The following is a 19515-nucleotide window of genomic DNA, read 5'->3' as shown; positions in this document are numbered from 1 at the left end:
AGTGAGAAAGAGAAGAGAGCCTTGAGAAAACATTTATGGATTGGATTTGGAAGAAGATCCACCAGAGAAAATGAGGAGGCCTGGATTCTTGTCCCAGTTCTGACACTGGTTTTCTTAACCTTTGGAGAAACAATCCTTTCAGAGGCTTCTCTTTCTTCTTCTTCTTCTTCTTTTTTTTTAAGATTTATTTATTTATTTGGCAGAGAGAGAAATCACAAGCAGGCAGAGAGAGAGGGGGAAGCAGGCTCCCCGCTGAGCAGAGAGCCCGATGCAGGGCTCGATCCCAGGACCCTGAGATCATGACCTGAGTCAAAGGCAGAGGTTTTAAGCCACTGAGTCACCCAGTTGCCCTGGGGGCTTCCCTTTCTTTTGAGCTTCTCTCTCTCTTCACCCCCTCTTTCCTCCCTGCCTCCCTCCCTTTATTCTTCATTAATTTAACAAATGTTTCATGGACACCTGCACAGGATACAGAACCACAGAGAAGGGGTATGTAAATCGGACTAACTGGGGGGGAAAGGGGAGTCAGAGGAGGCTTTCAGAATACATGTCCTTCAAACTAAGCGTTTGGGAATGAGGAGTAGTTTAGACAAGCATGTGCAAAGAGAGACCAAAAAAACGTTGCAGAGTGGTGTACGGGCAGACAGAAGAGGCAAGCGCGGGTCTGGGAGGCAGGCCTGGCAGCCCCGGAGAGGTTCAAGGCTAGATCAGGGAGGGGCCTTGTATGCCGAACCCGGGAACCTGGCTTTTATCCAGAATGTAAAGCCAACCCCAAACCTACTGAGGGCCCTGAGGTGGGGATGTGAGAAGGCAGGTGTGTGTTTTAGAGACCTCATTTTTCTAGTGCTGGGCATGTGGCATGAAAAGGGACCAGGTGGTTGGCAGGGAGACCAGAGAGGAAACAGTTACAGAAGTTCAGGTGACAGAGGAATGTTTATTTAACCACCGTGGAGCACCTGCTCCCTGCTAATCACTGGTCTGTGTGCTGCGGATCCCGCATGGGCCAGGACACGCAGGCCCCTCCTTTTCAGGGAGCTTGGAGTGATCCTGGAAGTGACAGACGGGGCAGGAGCCCACAGAGAAGAGGAATGTGAACGAGGCAGGATCTAAGGACTTGAAGGTGCGTGAGAGGGCGGGGTTTCTGCTTTGGACCAGCGGGTGGACAGCAACACCACGCATGGCAATGGGGGGCCTGGCAGAAGAACTGAGGAGGGCCTCCGGGCGGAGGTGTCCTCAGCTAAACAGCTCTAGACCTCAGAAGGGGCCTCTGCAGCTTACTTCTCTGCTAAATCAAAGAATGGAACTAGGTGTTCAACTTGATTATATTCGATTCCATGACTGCGTCTCAGTGTCCGCCTCTGATGGTGGCTTCGCTGAGGACCAGACTTCCTTCTGCATCTCCCCCGAACCTCCTATGGGGCTGGCCAGTACGGTAGGGTTACTCGGGGTTTGAGGTGGACCTGGAACCCAGGGCTGTTGATTTCATTACTCTCCACAGGTCCTTGCTTTCCTCTGACCCCGCCAGTCGCCTCCTTGCCTTTGGCTTGCTGTGTAAACTGCCTCGGGCCATTCTCCCATATTCCTATCCCCTGCGCTCACAGAATGTTCCAGCTCCGAGAGCTTTTAGGATGGCTTGGGTCCACTCTGTGCATTCACAGAGAAGAGGTCTGGTGGCAGGTGGCGAGGTTTCCAAAGCAGTAGTAGGGCTGAGATTAGATCTGTTAATTCACTGGTCCCTCTGGCACTGCGTTCCCTCCCCTTCCCTTGGTTCACACTGGGGTCCTCAGAGAGTGAGCTCTCAGGTAGGTATTTGTGCAGAAGTCTGGAAATGATTAGGTCTGTGTGTGTGGCTCGGAGACCTTGCGTCAAGATTGCCAGGATGCATCAGGTTCCTTTAGCTCCGACGGAGGGAGACGGTGTCCTTGAGGCCACGCGTGGACTCGGGCAGCCGTGGGCCTGCAGGTCCCTGTGTGGGTGCCCTCCGTAGGCTCCGTGTCAGGAATCATTTCACCCCAGGTGGGGACTCACACTGCTCTGCGCCTTCAAAGCAAAAGTAAAAAGTGCAGAAATGACCCGCCTGAGTGTGAGAAGCACTTCTCGCTGGTAAGAGTTTCAAGTGCGGGAGAAAGAGACGTGTTGAAAGAACATTGACTTTCATCAGCTTTGAGCATCTGCTTTTTATTCTTTAAAAGGAAGCAACACCTCAAATTACAGCAGTCCCTCGGCAAGCAGGCACTTGAGATTTTGATCTGGGCAGATTCTTCGAGGGAGTGCCTCGCACAGAGCTCTTAGGAGTGATTTGTCGAATGACAGCTTTTGTGGGGAAGGGGACAGGGCAGCAAAGACAGGGAAGGAACGCCTCTGCAAAACAGCAAATGAGCCATTTCTCTCCTGCCTGGGTGCTAGTGGAAACTGTTCTCAGCAGACCCCGGAGACCAAATTAAAATAGATAGGAAACGAAAGCTAAACACCATGTTTTTAAAAAAAAAAAAAAAAAAATTTTTTTTTTTTTAAATTTTTAATGCAGTGCCTGCTTCCAGAGCCCTCCTGCAGCGTGGGTCCCATCATCATTTCCCCTCTTTTATGTAGATTTTATTATTTTTACTGTGCCTGAAATGCCCAGCATAAAACTTGCCCATTAAGCATTTTTAATGTGGGGTTCCGTGACATGAAGTCCGTTCACAGTCATGTAGGTCACGACTATCCTAAAGCGGCAGTTTTTTTTATTTTAGGGGCAAGTTTCCCAAACGAGGCATCTTGGGAAGTGGGGAAGGGTCACCCCTAACCCCACAGCCCAGCATTCCTGCTGTTCTAATGAAGATGGTGGTCTCCTACGTCTTTCCACGTATCCATATGATTTTGTGCAGACCTGCAGCCGTGTTCAGGGGGGTGATATGTGAATTTCAGAGCTGTAAGGGAAGTTAAGGACAGTTCCCTCCATTACCCCCTTTTTCAGATTAAGAGATGGATAGCTCAGAGGGACAGTGGCTTGTGTCGCTGGATGGTGGCGGAGCTGGGTCCAGAGTTCAGGTGCTCCATTGCCTGAGACCAGTGCCCTGGGCTGGTCTGTCTTTAGTTTCAAAATGTGTTATAAAAAATTTATCGGTGGTTTATTTTTAGGATAATCTTTCTCTCTCTCTCCCTCCTTCTTTGTGTGGTTTCTATGTCTGGATCTTTTAAAATGCCGTTTTCAAACAGGAATTTGTTTTATTTTTTTAATTTTTTAAAAGATTTTTATTTATTTATTTGACAGACAGAGATCACAAGTAGGCAGAGAGGCAGGCAGAGAGACGAGGAAGCAGGCTCCCTGCTGAGTGCGGGGCTCGATCCCAGGACCCTGGGATCATGACCTGAGCCGAAGGCAGAGGCTTAACCCACTGAGCCACCCAGGTGGCCCCAGGAATTTGTTTTAAAGATTTTATTTATTTATTTGACTGACAGATCACAAGTAGGCAGAGAGGCAGGTAGAGAGAGAGGGGGAAGCAGACTCCCTGCTGAGCAGAGAGCCCTGATGCTGGGCTTGATCCCAGAACTCAGGGATCATGAGGAATTTGTTTTAAAGAAGAAAATCACAACATTGTTGTTTATTACTCATGACCTCGATGCAGCCAACATTCAGGGCTGTCTTGCCTGTGTTCAGATATGACTCTACCCAGGATCTTCCTGCCTCCCCACAACCCCCCTTTTGTTTTGCTGATTGTAGTAAAACCAAAGTTTAAAGGTGATTGTTGTTTTCTCAGGTTGGGGTTTTAGACTGTTGCTTTTCCTTCTTCAGAGCTCTTTCCCACTTTGGAAAATTGGGTGGAAACCTAGGGAAAGCAGAGCCTGCCCCTTAAGAACAGAATGTCTGCTTTTCCCACTTCACACCTTCAGGGCTGACCTGCCCCTTAGATCTCCCCTGCAGCCCCTCCAGGCCGGCAGCGTTCACCTCCTCCTCCTGCTGGCCCTGGCAGTCTGTGGGAGGCGGTTAGGAAGCCAGAGGAGGAGGAGGACCGGGGAGCTGGGGTATATTGTTGGGCTCAGCCATGGCAACCACAACAGTAAAAGGAACAGGAGTAGCCTTGTGCGGCTTTGCAAATGGCCACGGTTCAGCCCTTATCTTGGGACTCCCACTCTGCCTCAGACAACCGGATCTCCCGGTAAGGTTAAACTTGGCCCGGCCCTCCCCTCCGGCCCTCCGTGATCAGCTTGGAATGGCCCTGGGGTAGGGGAGGGAGTGGGGGAGGGAGAGAGTCCAGAACCCAGTGAGCCGTGCACCCAGCAGAAACCGGGAGCTCCTTCTTTTCCAGGACTGAGCACCTGACTTCAAAGAGCCTGCCCAACCTAACCAGTGAGACTGGCAGGAAGGGGCAGCCCCGGGAAAGTCGCAGAAGACCCCGGAATTGGTCCATAGGGAAGCTGGGACGCATGAACCGCCTGGTACATGCGTTTTCCTTAAAACTGTAATTGAAGAAGACAGGAAGCTCCCCTTGCTTCATAATCGCCTTTTTTTTCCCCCCGGGGCGGCAGCGGTGGGGGTGGGGAGAGGCACTTAGAATAGCATTTCTTTTCATTCAGCAAACAGATCATTTTCGGTGTCATTCCATTTATTTTGAGTAGTGTTTCATCCTGAGCAGATGAAGAATTTTATTTTTTTAAACTCTGGACCGTGTTGCTTCCTACCCAGGGAAACTTGCTTTTTTTTTTTTTTTTTTTTTTTTTAATGCTGATGAACCAAGTCTATGTGGTCAAGTCCTGAACTTTGAGTATGTTTCTCTTCCAAGAGGGCGAAAGCGTTGATTCTTCTTCAGAATCTTTTGAGTCTGACATTTCACTTGGGGAAGTCTAAGGAAGTTGGTGTGAGGGCTCCCATTAAGGAAATAAGCGTCTCTTTTTGCTCCTTATCACCTTTTAGTATCTGTCGTGCTGGCTCGGCACCGTGTGGTCTGGCTGGGCTCCCTCCCTGGAAGTCACATCCTGCTTGAGAACCCTCTTTACAACCACCCACGTTTGTGGGTCTCCGGGCTCCACAGTGAGGAGCCAAGGGGGTGAAACCACCAGTAAACCAAGGGGTCGGCGCTCCCCGAAGCCCACTCACAATGTGCCTCTGGATTCAGGGAGATCTGCCTGTGGGGCTTTTGCACCCTCACTCACTCCTCACCTACAGGGCTCTGCTGTGCCCTTTTATTTTCACTTTTGTCATTTGAGTAGTAACGGACAGGGAAGTAGTTATTCAATTTGTAAAACGTTGGGTGGTGAGGTCACAGATTCTGAGAGGAGCCTGCACTTTGTGCTGTTTCAGTCGGGACCACAGCAAGATTTTTGCTTATATATTTCGGGGCCGTTTTTGTTGCTCTTTTAAATGCAGTATAGGGAGGCCTGGGTGGCTCAGGGGGGTAAGCCTCTGCCTTTGGCTCGGGTCATGATCTCAGGGTCCTGGGATTGAGCCCCACATTGGGGTCTTTGCTCCGTGGGGAGCCTGCTTCCTCCTTTCTCTCTGCCTACCTCTCTGCCTACTTGTGATCTCTGTCAAATAAATAAAATAGGGGGCACCTGGGTGGCTCAGTGGGTTAAAGCCTCTGCCTTCGGCTCAGGTCATGATTTCAGGGTCCTGGGTCCTGGGATCGAGCCCCACATCAGGCTCTCTGCTCAGCGGGGAGCCTGCTCCCCCCCCCCCCCCCCCCCGCCTCTCTGCCTACGTAGGATCTCTCTCTCTCTGTGTCAAATAAATAAACAAAATCTTTTAAAAAAATAAATGCAGTATAACGGGGAAAAATAGAAAAGTTGCTTTCTGTCCCCGAGCTGCTGAACCCTTGAACACAACAGATCAGCAAATACAGATGAACTTCCACAGACAAATAATATTTCTTGTCTAGCGGTGAACTGAACATTGCACAAAAGAAAACAAAAACAAGGGGACTTTTTTTTTTTTTCGTGGAAGTAAAGATCAGGTATTAATTTCTGGACAGACCTTGTGGTGCACAAGTGAAATTAAAAACAATTTTTTTTTCCCTCTCTTGGTTATATTTTCTTGGCGTGGTTGAGCTTTTCTGCCTTCAAAAAAATTTGCTTAGTTGAAAAAGAGAGCAGTATTGAACATTGTATTTCATTTTATTGAATTGGAAGGACAATCATAAAATCAGAATTTTAGAGCTGATGAAAGGGTCTTTAGTCTAACCAAATGTTCTAGTTTTACAGGGGAGAAATCTGAGGTGTGGTTAGGTTAAGGGACCAGCCCTGCAAACACATGGCTCATTTGTATGAGGGCTGAGGCTGAAAACACAGCTGTCCAGAGACTCCTAGCTCCGTGTTCTTTTCTTCTTTGGGCATGGCTTTTTAGCTTCAGTTAGAATCTTTTTCTCTTACTGGGGTTATTTTTTAAGTGGCTTGGTTTTGAAAATGTGTGATTTCAATGTCATTGTATTCATTTCAAGAAGAAGAACAACAACAAAACTTTACTCAGAGCACCTGGGTGGCTCAGGGGGTTAAGTGTCTGCCTTCGGCTCAGGCTGTGATCCTGGGGTCCCAGGATTGAGCATCCCCACATCAGGCTCCCTGCTCAGTGGGGAACCTGCTTCTCCCTCTCTGCCTGCCCTTCCCCCTGCTTGTACTCTCTTTCCTGATAAATAAATAAATAAAATCTTAAAAAAAAAAAAAAAAAACAACCAAAAAACCTTCCTCAATGAAATCACATTAGCATACAGCATGGAAAGTGTAAGTACTTAGACCACTCAGACTTTAATGATTATCAGTGTGCCCGAACTATCTAGAAGTTTTAATCCTCTTTGGACAAAGGTTTATTTGTTTAAGAAAAGCTCAGCATTGTGTTCAGTGCGGCTGTAGACCTGGAGCCGGAAGCATCACCCCCTAGGTCTGGGGGGGGGGGGCAGAGTAGGAGAGGTGGGGAGGTGTGGGGCCCGTGGGCTGCTCAGACACATTCTTGTTCCCGTGTCCTTCCCGGGTTACTCAAGAGATAGACCAGTGCAGCCCTTCTTCAGTACAAGTCATGAATGACTACGTGATGTGTTTAGATTTGAAGTTTCCAGGTGCTGTTCAAATAAATAAGGAACATAGTCTGTTTGCACTGCAGGTGAAAAGGTAATCACTCCGAGTGGACATGGTTGCCACCCACCCCCCCATCCTGTTACCCGCTATGACATTATCTCTCGCTGTACCATGGGCAGAGATGATTGGAGTGGGCAAACACCCTGTCCTGGTGTTCCTAGCCATAGGAAAGCACCGAGGGGCACACGTGTCTCCAGCGCGGGCAGGAAGGGGCTACCTTCTGTATCCTTGGGTAGAGCACCCCAGGGCCCTGTGGGTCTCCTCCCCCTCCCAGCTGGAGCTCAGGAGTGCTGTGGCTTTTGATTGGGGAGAACAGTACCGCCTCAAAGGACTTGATTATTTGTTTGTCCTTAGGTGTTGTGAAGGCTGATTTTCTTGTTGTTTCATCCCCATTTGGCTTTGTTAGCAGCGTATTAGAAAGTCAGAAGGCAGAAATGTTTGGTCCCTTTGGAAAGGCAGGTTGGTCATTTACTCACTATGGGCACTCTATTTAGGAAACTTTATACTGCATTTTACAATAATTTTTTCCTGAAAATGCTGAGATGGTGGTTTTTTCCCCCCCTCTATGTAAATAAATTGAAAACATTCGAGGATTAAGCCTAGTGAGAGTTTTGCCTCTTTTATGAGAAATTTGGGGACTTGGGGACAACTAGAGGGGGACAATAACATAGAAAAAAGAATTTTAAAAAATGAAAAAAATTAGACTTAGCTCTTCAGAGACCACGAAAAATTTTTTAAAAAATTTAAGCGCAAAGAAACAAGGAAAGAATGGAATAGATGCTGTTAAACAGCCATATTCTAAGTAGCTTTGCAATAACTGGGATCTGAAGGGAACGCAAGGCCGGGAGAGGTCTTAGGGACGTCTGGGGCGGGGGGCGGGGATTGCAGCAGTTTGGTGACATCCTTGTACTTGGAATAATTTTGTCCCTCATACTTGATAATACATTAATAGTATGCCAAGGAATTTTCCTGATTTGTAATCTAAAGTGAAATCACCTCACACATACGCAGTCTGTGAAATCCTGTTAAAATAGAATGTGTGGGTAGGTGCCTCCCTGTCCTGTCTCCCTCCCCGCCCCAATGGGCGTCTCCACTTTAATATGGTGGCGTGGGTGGTACTCAGGTGTCCTGTGCAGTGTCTTAGAGAGGAGACAGGGAGCCTTGCCAGAATTTTCCTTAAAATTCCTTTTGACAGAAGTATCCTATATGTAGCGAAGATGTTTAAGAGAGGGAAGAGGTGGGGCGCCTGGTGGCTCAGTGGGTTAAAGCCTCTGCCTTCGGCTCAGGTCATGATCTCAGCGTCCTGGGTTCGAGCCCCGCATCGGGGCTCTCTGCTCAGCAGGGAGCCTGCTTCCCCCCCCCCTGCCTGCTTCTCTGCCTACTTGTGATCTCTGTCTGTCAAATGAATAAATATTAAAAAAAAAAAGTTAAAAAAAAAGAGAAGGAAGAGTTGAGAAAGTATTGGATGAAAAATGCCCCCCGTCTTTTCCTCTCTTAGCTTTCAGGGTCAACACTACCTTTCCCTTGAACATGAGAAGGGGAGAAAACCCTTTTCCCACTATTCCTGTGACAAGAGATTTCAAAACTCTCTCGGCTCACCTAAAGTAGGGGGTTGTATGACCTCTGGCCAGTAGATCAGAAAGTAAATTTCTTTGATTCAAATATTCCTCCCCATAAAAGAATGCAACACTGTAATTCTTTCGAGTTCCTTAATGATTAGTCACTTTTGTTCCCTCATGTTTCCCTAGTAAAGATTTAAATATTTAATTTTGTGTACTCCTGGAATTAACTGCTTTCAGATCGTATATTTTAGTCAGTATATTGAAAGGCATCAAGTTGCTGACATTGTTAAGAGGAAGGAAAGAAAAAAAAAAAAACAAACCCACCTCCACATTTTCAGGAAGAAATCATTGTAAGATGTGGTATAAAGTTTCCAAAATAGAGTGTAAGATAGTGAACAATAATTTATCCTTTTTCTTGGAGACTTATTGTCATTTCTCTGAAACGATTACTGATAACAGTACAGTTACGATGCCCCAGAAGCTTGTAATTCTTCTAGATGTCTGGCCTCTGCCTGATCTGTTGTCAACTTAAGGGAAACCAGATAACCAAGCTTATAAAAATTACTAACCTGAACTGTGTACCTTAATTCGAACCCCTTTCTTTCCCCATCTGCCAGCCTCGGTCCAAGGCAGTCACGGCCACATTCTGGGTGCCTGAGGCCAAGGCGGTAGGGGACAACTTGTGCCAGGTTTCATGGGCTGTATGTGTGTGTGTGTATAGAAGGCAAGGGCTGCCAATGGGCATGACGTTTTTTATTGAGTAACGGCCCAAATGGGTACTGAATAAAATAATAAAAATAAATAGGGTTCCTTCTCTGCTTCAGCCAGTCACGGTTCTAGATGAATCCGTAAGAAGACACCTGTGGAGGACTTCAGCGTTGACTCCATCAGCGCAGAACGGGGAGGCCTGTTTGGTGTAGACCAGGAGTGTCGGGAGCAATGTCAGTGCCACGCGGCTTGTCCCACGTGCCTGGCCGGCGTTGTCGGGGGACTTGGGTGGAAACTCCTGGGATCCCTGTGACTTAGAGAAAATTCCATGCCTGTGCACGCTCCCTTCTGCTCTGTCATCCCAGAGGGGTCGGCCGGAAGAGCATGAGTTTGTTGGCTCTGCCACGCCTGCTTCATGTCAGCTCCTTCCAGCTGAGGGGGGAGGGCCTGGCCGTTTTTATGTGTACACCAAAATCCCAAAATCCTTACCCGACTCATAATGGGGGGAGGAAGACAGAGTGATAAATGATGCTGTGTGTGTGTGTGTGTGTGTACCATTCTTCCTCCCAAAGTAGCAGCAGTGATCTATAAAGGGGTTCTTTTCTGGAAAGAATATAAACCTGACCTTTGGAACTCAGAATATTTTTTTAAGACTTTATTTATTTATTTTTATTTGTCAAATTGAGAGAGAGAGAGAGAGAGCATAAGCAGGAGGAGCAGAGAGAGAGAGAGGGAGAAGCAGGCTCCTTGCTGAGCAGGGAGCCCAGCACAGGGCTCGATCCCAGGACCCCAGGATCATAACCTGAGCTGGAGGCAGACACTTAACCGACTGTGCCACCCAGGCATCCCCAGAATATTTTTTTCATGAAAGCAGTGTGTGTGCTCTAGCTGGGTCCCATGAAAGCCCACCAAGTCCCCTGAGGTCTTTAGGACCATGCCCATCGTAGTCTTATGGACCCTGCCTGCTAAAGGCCCTTCAGCTGGTTCGGCCCATGGTTAGGAAGAACAGCCACTGGCTTATAGCATGACAGGGAAAAATGTCAGTAGAAACAGGTCATTGTCTCCCTGGTAAGATGAGCGACGCTAGCAAAGGGCCAGATGGGAAGTGAAACCACTTACTAAAGTGGTTCCCGAGGCCCCAAATAAATGTGAACTAAGAACAGAAGGGAAGTTTAAGGTAAGGAGAGTTAAGAGTTCTTCCACTGGAGGAAGAACATTCTCACCTCAAGAACAAGCTGATTGATGAGGTACAGAGATTGACATCACCTAAGATTTGCAGACAGCAGTGGGAGGCCCTTCTCGGGAAGAATTCTACGGAAGGGAGCCATATATTGAATGGAGAATAATAATATACGACCCGTCCTTTTTCTTCTTACACTGAAATATGATTTTATTTATTTATTTGACAGAGAGACACACAGCGAGAGAGGGAACATAAGCAGGGGGAGGGGGAGAGGGAGAAGCAGGCTTCCCGTGGAGCAGGGAGCCCAATGCGGGGCTCCATCCTAGGACCCTGGGATCATGACTTGAGCCGAAGGCAGACACTTAAAGACTGAGCCCCCCAGGCACCCCTTGTTCGAGTGTTTAAATTCATTGTTAGAAAAATGAAACCCGTATTCAACACATGTAGGAGTCTTACATAGTTTAAATTTTTTATGATTTCAAGACTTTGACATTAATATTTCTGCACCTTAGTGGTCCTTAAGGATTATGCAGGGCAAGGTTCTTCTGACTTTTATAATTAGCGTGCTGCATTTCCAGCTTTTCCTTCCCCAAGGTGGGTTGTGTTTTCCAGTAAACTCTGATAAAGGCTGATTGGAGGTGGGACGGCTAGGACAGGCTTCTGTTGAGCAGGGAGAACCTGTGACTTTCTGTCTGTGCTTTTCCGAGGTCACCAGTTTTCAAAGAACTTGAGTATAATTAAATACACTTTATAATAAACTAGGCTGAATATAATTTAATCTTTCCCTGAAGGTACTCCGGAGTCTTGGAGTGCTCTGGGGTCATGGTGAACATCAATTACCTTCTCACGGTGGGTGTGCAGAAGGAGGCAGATAATAGAGTTCCATCTGATTGAGTCCTGGCTGACCAGACATGTTCTGTTATCACAGGGAGCTCAGTTCGAGACTTTGGAACTGCTGCTTCCTGTGAAATTCGCAGGCAGGAGTGAATGTGATAAAGATGATCTCTCTGGTTTTGAGAGGTTGAAGGATGATAATCATTTCTGTAGACATTGTGGTACAGATAAAACACTCTTAAGTGTCTAAAACTCTCTCCTATAACTTGTCCATTATTCGATTCTTCTTCTTCTTCTTCTTCTTCTTCTTTTTTTTTTAAAGACATTTATTTAATAGAGAGAGAGAACCCGTGAGAATGGGGAAAGGCAGAGGGAGGGACAGATCCTCAAGCAGACTCCCCATGGAGTGTGGAGCCTTGACGCAGGGCTCGATCTCACAACCCTGAGATCATGACCTGAGCTGAAACCAAGAGTTGGACGCTTAACCCACTGAGCCACCCGGGCGCCCCCATTATTTGATTCTTATGACAGTCCTAGGAATGAAGCCTGGCAGCTGGCATCCCATTTTGACAGACACAGGTGGACCTCACCAAGTTGAAGTGACTTGGCGAAGATCATATAGTGTGTAAATGGCTGAGGCCACTTGACTCCAGAATCCAGTGTTTTTATTAACATTCCAAGGGTACTAGACATTTGCACGTCATAATATTTTTGACTGCTTACTGTGTTCTCTGTGATGTGTTTATCAGCTCATTCAATCTTCATGAAAGCCCTGTGAGTAGGTAGATCTTGGTTCGGTGGATACTATTATGATTGCGATGTTTAGAGGTGAGGACCCAAGGCACACAGAGAGGTTAGGGCATGCAGCTGGGGAGTGGCGGGGCTGAAATCTGAACACAGGAGCTTGGGCTGCGTGGCCTAGGCTCTCCCCTTCATGCCTACCTGCTACTCAGTGTTCAGACACACCAGTGTGAGGAAAATCAAGATGTGTCTATGGGCACCTTCCTATCTGGAAAGACCTCTGCCTGGTCGTTGGGTCCGGAATCATTCTGACAGACGTTTTGAGCCCAGGTTGGCCATTCTGAGATACTTAGCCCTGAGGCCCAGTTTCTTCATCTCTACAACAAAGATGCAGAACACCTGATTTCTTTGTAAGAATGAGACGAGGTTTGTGTGACGCGCCGAACACAGTGCTTGTCCCATAGCCTTTATCTGTAAAAATTGTTTCGATGATCGTTTACTCACAACGGCCAAAGCCAGATCAAAACTTTCCAAAGAAGCCATTGTATTTGTTTCCGCTTGTATGAATGTGTATGTGTTAGTGGGGGTGTATTGTCTTTCTTGAGTCTTGAAAACAGGCAAAGCTGATAATTACGTTTATTAATACCATTATACCCTGCTGCCCTTATCTTGGCGTTCCACTTTGTATCCTTAGAGAGCTAGCAGGCTGTCCAAGAACCTGACGTGATCGTCCGAATTCTTTGTCCTGTAGTCTCTCTGTGACTGTGATGAAGTAGATGTTCGAGCACAAAGAATGATGTTGATGTCCGTGGTTGCCAACAATTCCATAAACTCTGTAGAGCTCATTAGCAAGTACACAACGGCCACGCACCACCTAAAGCTGCCATTTGCCCATCATTGCAACCACCTTTGCTTGGCTTTTATCTGTGTGTTCAAGGTACCTTCTCAGTAGCTGTTTGCTGTCCTTTACCAGGCTTTCTGGGCAGTGTGCATTAGTGGGAGGAATCCTGTTGGGATAACTGTGGTACCTACTTAATAGATAGAACTGGAGGTAACTGCGTAGGAGGAGATTTGTACTTTTAATATACCTCAGTTTGCTTTTTTATTTCTTATTTTTTTAAAAAAATTTTTTTTAAGATTTTTTATTTTATTGGGGCGCCTGGGTGGCTCAGTGGTTTGGGCTGCTGCCTTCGGCTCGGGTCATGATCTCAGGGTCCTGGGATCGAGCCCCGCATCGGGCTCCCTGCTCCGCAGGAAGCCTGCTTCCCTCTTTCTCTCTCTCTCTCTCTGCCTGCCTCTCTGCCTACTTGTGATCTCTGTCTGTCAAATAAGTCAATAAAATCTTTAAAAAAAAAAAAAAAGATTTTTTATTTTATTTATTTATTTATTTTTGTAAAGATTTTATTTATTTATTTGACAGACAGAGATCACAAGTAGGCAGAGAGGCAGGCAGAGAGAGAAGAGGAAGCAGGCTCCCTGCTGAGCAGAGAGCCCAATGCAGAGCTCAATCCCAGGACCCTGAGATCATGACCTGAGCTGAAGGCAGAGGCTTAACCCACTGAGCCACCCAGGCGCCCCTTAATATGCCTCATTTTGTAATAAATACAACCCTTCCCATCTTTTAACATTAAAAAAAAAAAAGATTATTTATTTTAGACAGAAAGAGAAAGAGAGAGAATGTGAGTGAGTTCGGGAAGGAGCAGAGGGAGAGGGAGGAAGAATGGTCAAGCAGATGCCCCACTGCGTATGGAGCCTGATGCAGGGCTCCATCTCAAGACCCTGAGATCCAGACCTGAGCCGAAATCCAGAGTTGGACCTTCCCCGACTGAGCCACCCAGGTGCCCCTTTACATTCTTTTAAGTCTTAAATAGGGCTTTTAAAAATTTTTTTCCCCATTTTCTCCGACTGTGCATGGTAACACCACATCGGCACTTCCAGGGGATGCATCTCTCTTCTTGCCTCGTAGGAGTTTATATTCATTCTTCCAGTGAATTTTACAGAGTACCCACTTTGTGCCTCGTACTCTCTAGGTTTGGGGGATCTAATGAAGAACAACACAGACGAGGTTCCTGCTATCAGGGAGCTTGGCCACTCTCCCTGAGGATGGCCGTGATGAAAAGAGTTCATAACAATTTGGGACCTGGGACCCCTCCAGGGAATTTCTGCCCAGGCATCCCATCCCCCCCACCCCCCCCAAAAGCATGAAGCACACATGACATTATGTCAACACTCATTCAAGGGGAATGAAAGGCACAGGTAGTGTTTGCAAATGCTAAAGTCGGTTGCAGTTTGAGTCTCTTTTTTTTTTCCCCTCCTTTCTTATCGCCTGTTATTCTTTAGTCTCATTCTCAATTTTCAGAGCTTAGTCATTATTGCCTACATGTTTCTTGACATGTAATCGGGGGACCCAAGGGCAGGGGGCACGGGGTGCTTGAATTGCACCATCTGCGAAGGGGACCGGCTGGGGAAGAGGATAGCACGCTGTGTGGCCAGGTCTGACTTGGGACGGCACTCACGACATCTCTGTTGAGTTCAGTCTGTCTGGACAAGTCACTCTCTCTCTACCTCCATTTTCTCATTATTCGGAAAAGGAGTTGAAAGAGAAGGATTTTCTCAGGTCCCTGCCAACGCTGCAATGTTGTGATTCACATGTTCCTGAAAAGTTGAGTGTACTTATTTCAATAAAGGGAAATATATTTTCCAGTGAGGCTGGAAATCTATTTTCCAATTATCCTCTCCCCTGGTTTATAACTTAGCATCAGTGTGTTGTGGCTTCTAATACTGTTGGCTGCTCTAAGCCCATCAAGAGGTTAATTACCTGTGAAGAATGAGGAGCTTCTGGAAAGCTGTAAAGTGTTCCAGAGAACTTTGGAGCTAATCTCTTTGGTAATGGGAATAAATAAATGGTCCTTCACGTATCTGGTTTCCAGGAGGAGGCAGAGCAGTATGGGTCTGTCTCTGCTGCACAAAGTCAAGTTGCTGGTAGAGGGGAGTAGTGTAGATCATGGGCAAGCTTATCGGTATCACCCTCTTTCTCCTAGAGATTATTCAGCGGGAGCACAAATGATGCTTTTAAAGGAAACAACTGGGTCCTTCCATGTTCTCTTAGGAACGCAGAATAGTACCATTTTTGTTTGTTCCATCTCGCTCTCCTGGAGTGGTTAAAAACTCCAAACGAGGAAACAGATGAGGAATTTGTACAAAAATTATTATTTTTTTAAGATTTTATTTATTTATTTGACAGAGAGAGATCACAAGTAGGCAGAAAGGCAGGCAGAGAGAGAGAAGGGGTGGGAAGCAGGCTCCCTGCTAAGCAGAGAGCCTGATGCGGGACTCGATCCCAGCGTCCTGAGATCATGACCCGCGCCGAAGGCAGAGGCTTAACCCACTGAGCCACCCAGGCACCCATAAAAAAATTTTTTTTGGTTAAAGATTTTATTTATTTATTTGACAGAGATCACAAGTAGGCAGAGAGGCAGGCAGAGAGAGAGGAGGAAGCAGGCTCCCTGCTGAGCAGAGAGCCCGATGTGGGGCTCAATCCCAGGACCCTGAGATCCCAGGACCTGAGCCGAAGGCAGAGGCTTTAACCCACTGAGCCACCCAGGCGCCCCCAAAATTATTTTTTTTAATTGCCAACAAAGTTCATCTCCTTTTCCATTCTTTTCCATCTGGAATAGAACAGCCCCAGACCCTAAGCTTGCTTTCCTATGACTTCCACAGACCTCACGCATTGCAGTCCTATAGCACTGCCTGACTCACAAGCTCTGTCCTAAAGAATAAGTATTGTCTCCGTTTGTTCTAGAATATGCCAGGCAGGAAATCCCCTCTGCCTATAGGGAAGGTAGTATATTTCAACACACACACACATACACACACACTTATCACTAAGCACATCTGTTCCCATGCTTCCTTTCAGTAAAGCACCCCGGAAAAAAAAAAAAGCTGTCTAACCAGCTTCTGGTGGCTGTCAGGGATGTCATTAGTGGGAATCTCAAGATACTAAATTAAATTTTATGAAGTAGTTTATTGGCAGTTTTGGAAGGGCATTACTTTTTAGATAGTCCCGTTTGTCACTGAGCAGGAGGAAAGCAGGTTGAATGTCACCGGGAATATTTTGTGGAAAGCGGACATACAAGGACTTCCCTCTTTTCGCCATTACCCTTGGATTTTGGGCTTGTCGTATTAAGTCCAAAAGGCCTGGACATCCAAGAGGATGTTACAACTAGTGAAAAATTATTCAGCCTTTGGGGTTTCGGTATTTCTGAAATTAGTTGGTGTTTTACGGAGGAGGCCAAAGTTGGGGGTTTCGCCTGTCTTTGATAAGGGAAGCCTTGAGCTGTTGACTTGGTGTTCATGTACCAGCTTGCTTGCCTCTGGTACTGGGCTGAGAACCGTGTCTCCACTGATTCTATCTGTGACTTCAGAGCTGTTTTAAGAATTCTTTATTGGCTTGGCACCAAGCGTGCATTTCTCAAGTTATAGGGAGTGATGGACTCCCAAGAGACAGACATTGTTTTAGCCCCCACATCCCCCAATCCCTTTATAATAAAAAGGCTTTGTGGGGCCCCTGGGTGGCTCAGTAGGTTGGGCCTCTGCCTTCAGCTCAGGTCATGATCTCAGGGTCCTGGGATCGAGCCCCACATGGGGCTCTCTGCTCGGCAGGGAGCCTGCTTCCCCCTTCCTCTGCCTGCCTCTCTGCCTACTTGTGATCTCTGTCTGTCAAATAAATAAATAAAATCTTTTTTTTTTTTTTTAAAAGAGGGCTTTTTAAGTAGAGCCTCTAAATGATATATGTCATTGTCAAGGGACTTCGTCACTTTATTTATTCATTTATTTATTTTTTGTCTCCCATCTTGATACTTTTTACTTTAGGGAACCACTACGATACAGTATATATAAATCCCAGAGCTTGAAAATGAACTGAAGAGCTAATGTGATTAGAAAGTTCTCAAGTCAGTGATACAGGAACCCGGTGACATGTAATCCACACGGCGTCCCTCAGTGAGCTGGGTTTTCAAGGGACTGTCACATACCGTTGCCGATGGAGAAGCATGATGGTGCTGGAAGGGGCCGCATAGGAAAGTACAGCTTCTTCACGCCTTATATTCTGTTTGGTGAGGATTTCTGGCGGAGACATTTTGGTGGGGAGGTCTCCTGGTTGCTATGGCAATACCGATTGACAGAGTTTTGGTGACTTCACGAGTACCAAATAAAGTTACAGCAAAGGCATGAAAATATCAAGCAGATCGTGTGTCTTAAATACAAATATTTCATTTAAATTTGTAAGCATCTTTGTCTTTGTTCCTCATAGTGTGTTTGTTATCCTGTGTGTGTGTGTGTGTGTGTGTTTCTTCTTTTATTCTAGGCTGCTTGAGGAAAAATGCTGATTCATAGTGTCATTGTCTTTTGTTTTCCCAGGGAAATTCTGGGTCTGTTTCTAAGTTCATTTTTCTGTAGCCCAGGGTTTAATCTCTCTAGATAAATCTTTATTTTTTTCCCCTCTCTTACAGACACAAGGCATTTTGCTTTGTTTATGTTAATAAATGTCAGGCTAGTCCCAAAGAATTAGAAGAAATGCCAGTCATTTCCTAGGGCTCTTGAGCATGCTTTCTTTCCCCTCTGTTTCCTAATACAACTTTCTAGAGTTTACATTTTAGGCATTTGAAGGCGATATTAGGAGATTCTAAGATTTTACTGACAGTATCTAGAAGATCTTGTCATCACTGATCTAGAACACATATAACAGGGGGACCCTCGTGGAAATGTTCTCATCCAAGAAGTTTAAAAGGTTTATCTTTTGGAGAGGAAGAAGTTTTTCAGATATATCATATAGATTTTGCCATAGTGAGGTGAGTGGTGCTTTCAAATAGTAGCCAGCAGACAGTTTGGCTTCCTGGTGGTAATTATATGCCATGGGCTTGGTGGTTATTATTTTAGAAACTGAGTTCATCATGGACTCCCCGAGCATGTAGAGTAGCACACCCTGATTGTTCCCATTAAGATTGTAATTCCATCCAAGGTTTATAGTGTCATCGTAGAAACTAGATGGAATTACAGCCCCGTGCACATTTTGGAAGGCTGCATTATTTATTGAAATACGTTATAAAGTTAAATAATTTTGTAAATATCCAGCAAGTACTTGGGACTCAGAAACATAATCTTCGCCACAGAGAAGGTTCTTAGTAAATATTTGTTGTTTATTTGGTTGACTTCGTTTACGTCTTTAAATAAATTATGTTTAAAAAAAAATCTGGAGAGGCTGTGCTTGTATTTGTAGGATTAAAAAAAAAGAACTCTTGCCTTGAAATGCTTATAAGGTTTCCTGCTTGTTAATTGATGGAAATATTGGCTCCACGTAGGAATATATTATTGAATCTCTTCTGTTTCTATCCTAGAGTGTAAAATTGAGTGGGTCTAGTGGTCAAGGGTCTTTATTTCAGATAAGTCCACTTGTCCCAAGTAATCTGTTTTATCTAAACATCTCTTTTCGGCATCATGTTCCTAAACCCGTAGGTCGCATGCCTTTGAGGTAGACCCCTATGAGGTGAATAATTATACAACCAGAAAAGTTGGCTGTCTGTTGGAGTATTGGATGGATGCCTTTCTTACTGGTCTTAATTAGGGCAGGGACTGTTAAGATAATTCACTAACATGGTGTGTTACCAGATTTGAATAGCCTCTGTTTTTCATGCCCCCGGACATACTACTTCAGAAAAGCATAAGGTTAGAATTTCACAAGCTAGATCACGCATTTCAGAGTCTGATATAGTTTTTATTTTATTTTATTTTTTTAATTTTATGTATCTTTTCTAAGTAGGCTCCTTGCCCAGTGTGGAGCCCAGTGCGGAGCTTGAACTCCCGACCCCGAGATCAAGACCTGAGCTGAGATCAAGAGTCAGACTCGTAATCAGCTGACCCACCCAGGTGCTCCTGGTAGGGTTTTTAAGTTGTAGACTCTGTTACATATCTGGGGATGATTATATATACTCTGCATAACAAATTAGTACTGAATAATAATTCAGTTATTATTAGATGCTAGACGTTAGATGAATATGATGTGCACTGAATTAAGGTACTGAAATTCAATCACTGCCTGTTAGTAGTCAAGAAGATAGAAGTCATATTTTGAGTATTTTTTTTTTTTAATTTGCAATTTGGGGAATTCGCAGGCATGTATGGACAAGGTTTCAAAGCTAAAAAAAATTCAGTGAAGGAAGTTCTGTATTATGCTATCTTTTAATTATCAGAGATAAATAACATTATATTAATAATCCATTACTTATGAATGTATTTGTTCTGGAAGCACTCCAGTTTTAAGGGTTCGTAGATAGAACTGAGATAACAAATAGGTAGAGCTAAAGTCCATGCTTTCTGTTCTTAAAAGAATTTATTGAAAAAGAAGATAATATTTACCTTGTTATCTTTCTGTTTAAGGGCTTAAAAACC

At 45.5% G+C, this 19515-nt stretch overlaps 1 protein-coding gene across 6 annotated transcripts in view; it reads left to right on the top strand.

Moving 5' to 3' along the window:
* The window catches only part of ATXN1 (ataxin 1), a 400612-nt gene that overhangs the window by 53918 nt on the left and 327179 nt on the right, over positions 1-19515 (top strand). Inside the window, exon 1 of one of the 6 annotated variants that reach the window (XM_032341170.1) lies at positions 397-1117. The exons of 4 other annotated variants lie outside the window; for them this stretch is intronic. The gene's annotated coding sequence lies outside the window, so the exon portion shown is untranslated. Of the gene's footprint in view, positions 1-396; positions 1118-3529; positions 4137-19515 lie in introns of those variants that run through there. One more of the 6 variants, XM_032341171.1, reaches the window with a different exon arrangement.

Source organism: Mustela erminea, chromosome 4, assembly GCF_009829155.1.
Source record: "Mustela erminea isolate mMusErm1 chromosome 4, mMusErm1.Pri, whole genome shotgun sequence".
In the NCBI taxonomy this organism is placed as follows: Eukaryota; Metazoa; Chordata; class Mammalia; order Carnivora; family Mustelidae; genus Mustela; species Mustela erminea.
This window is presented reverse-complemented; position numbering and strand designations above follow the sequence as displayed.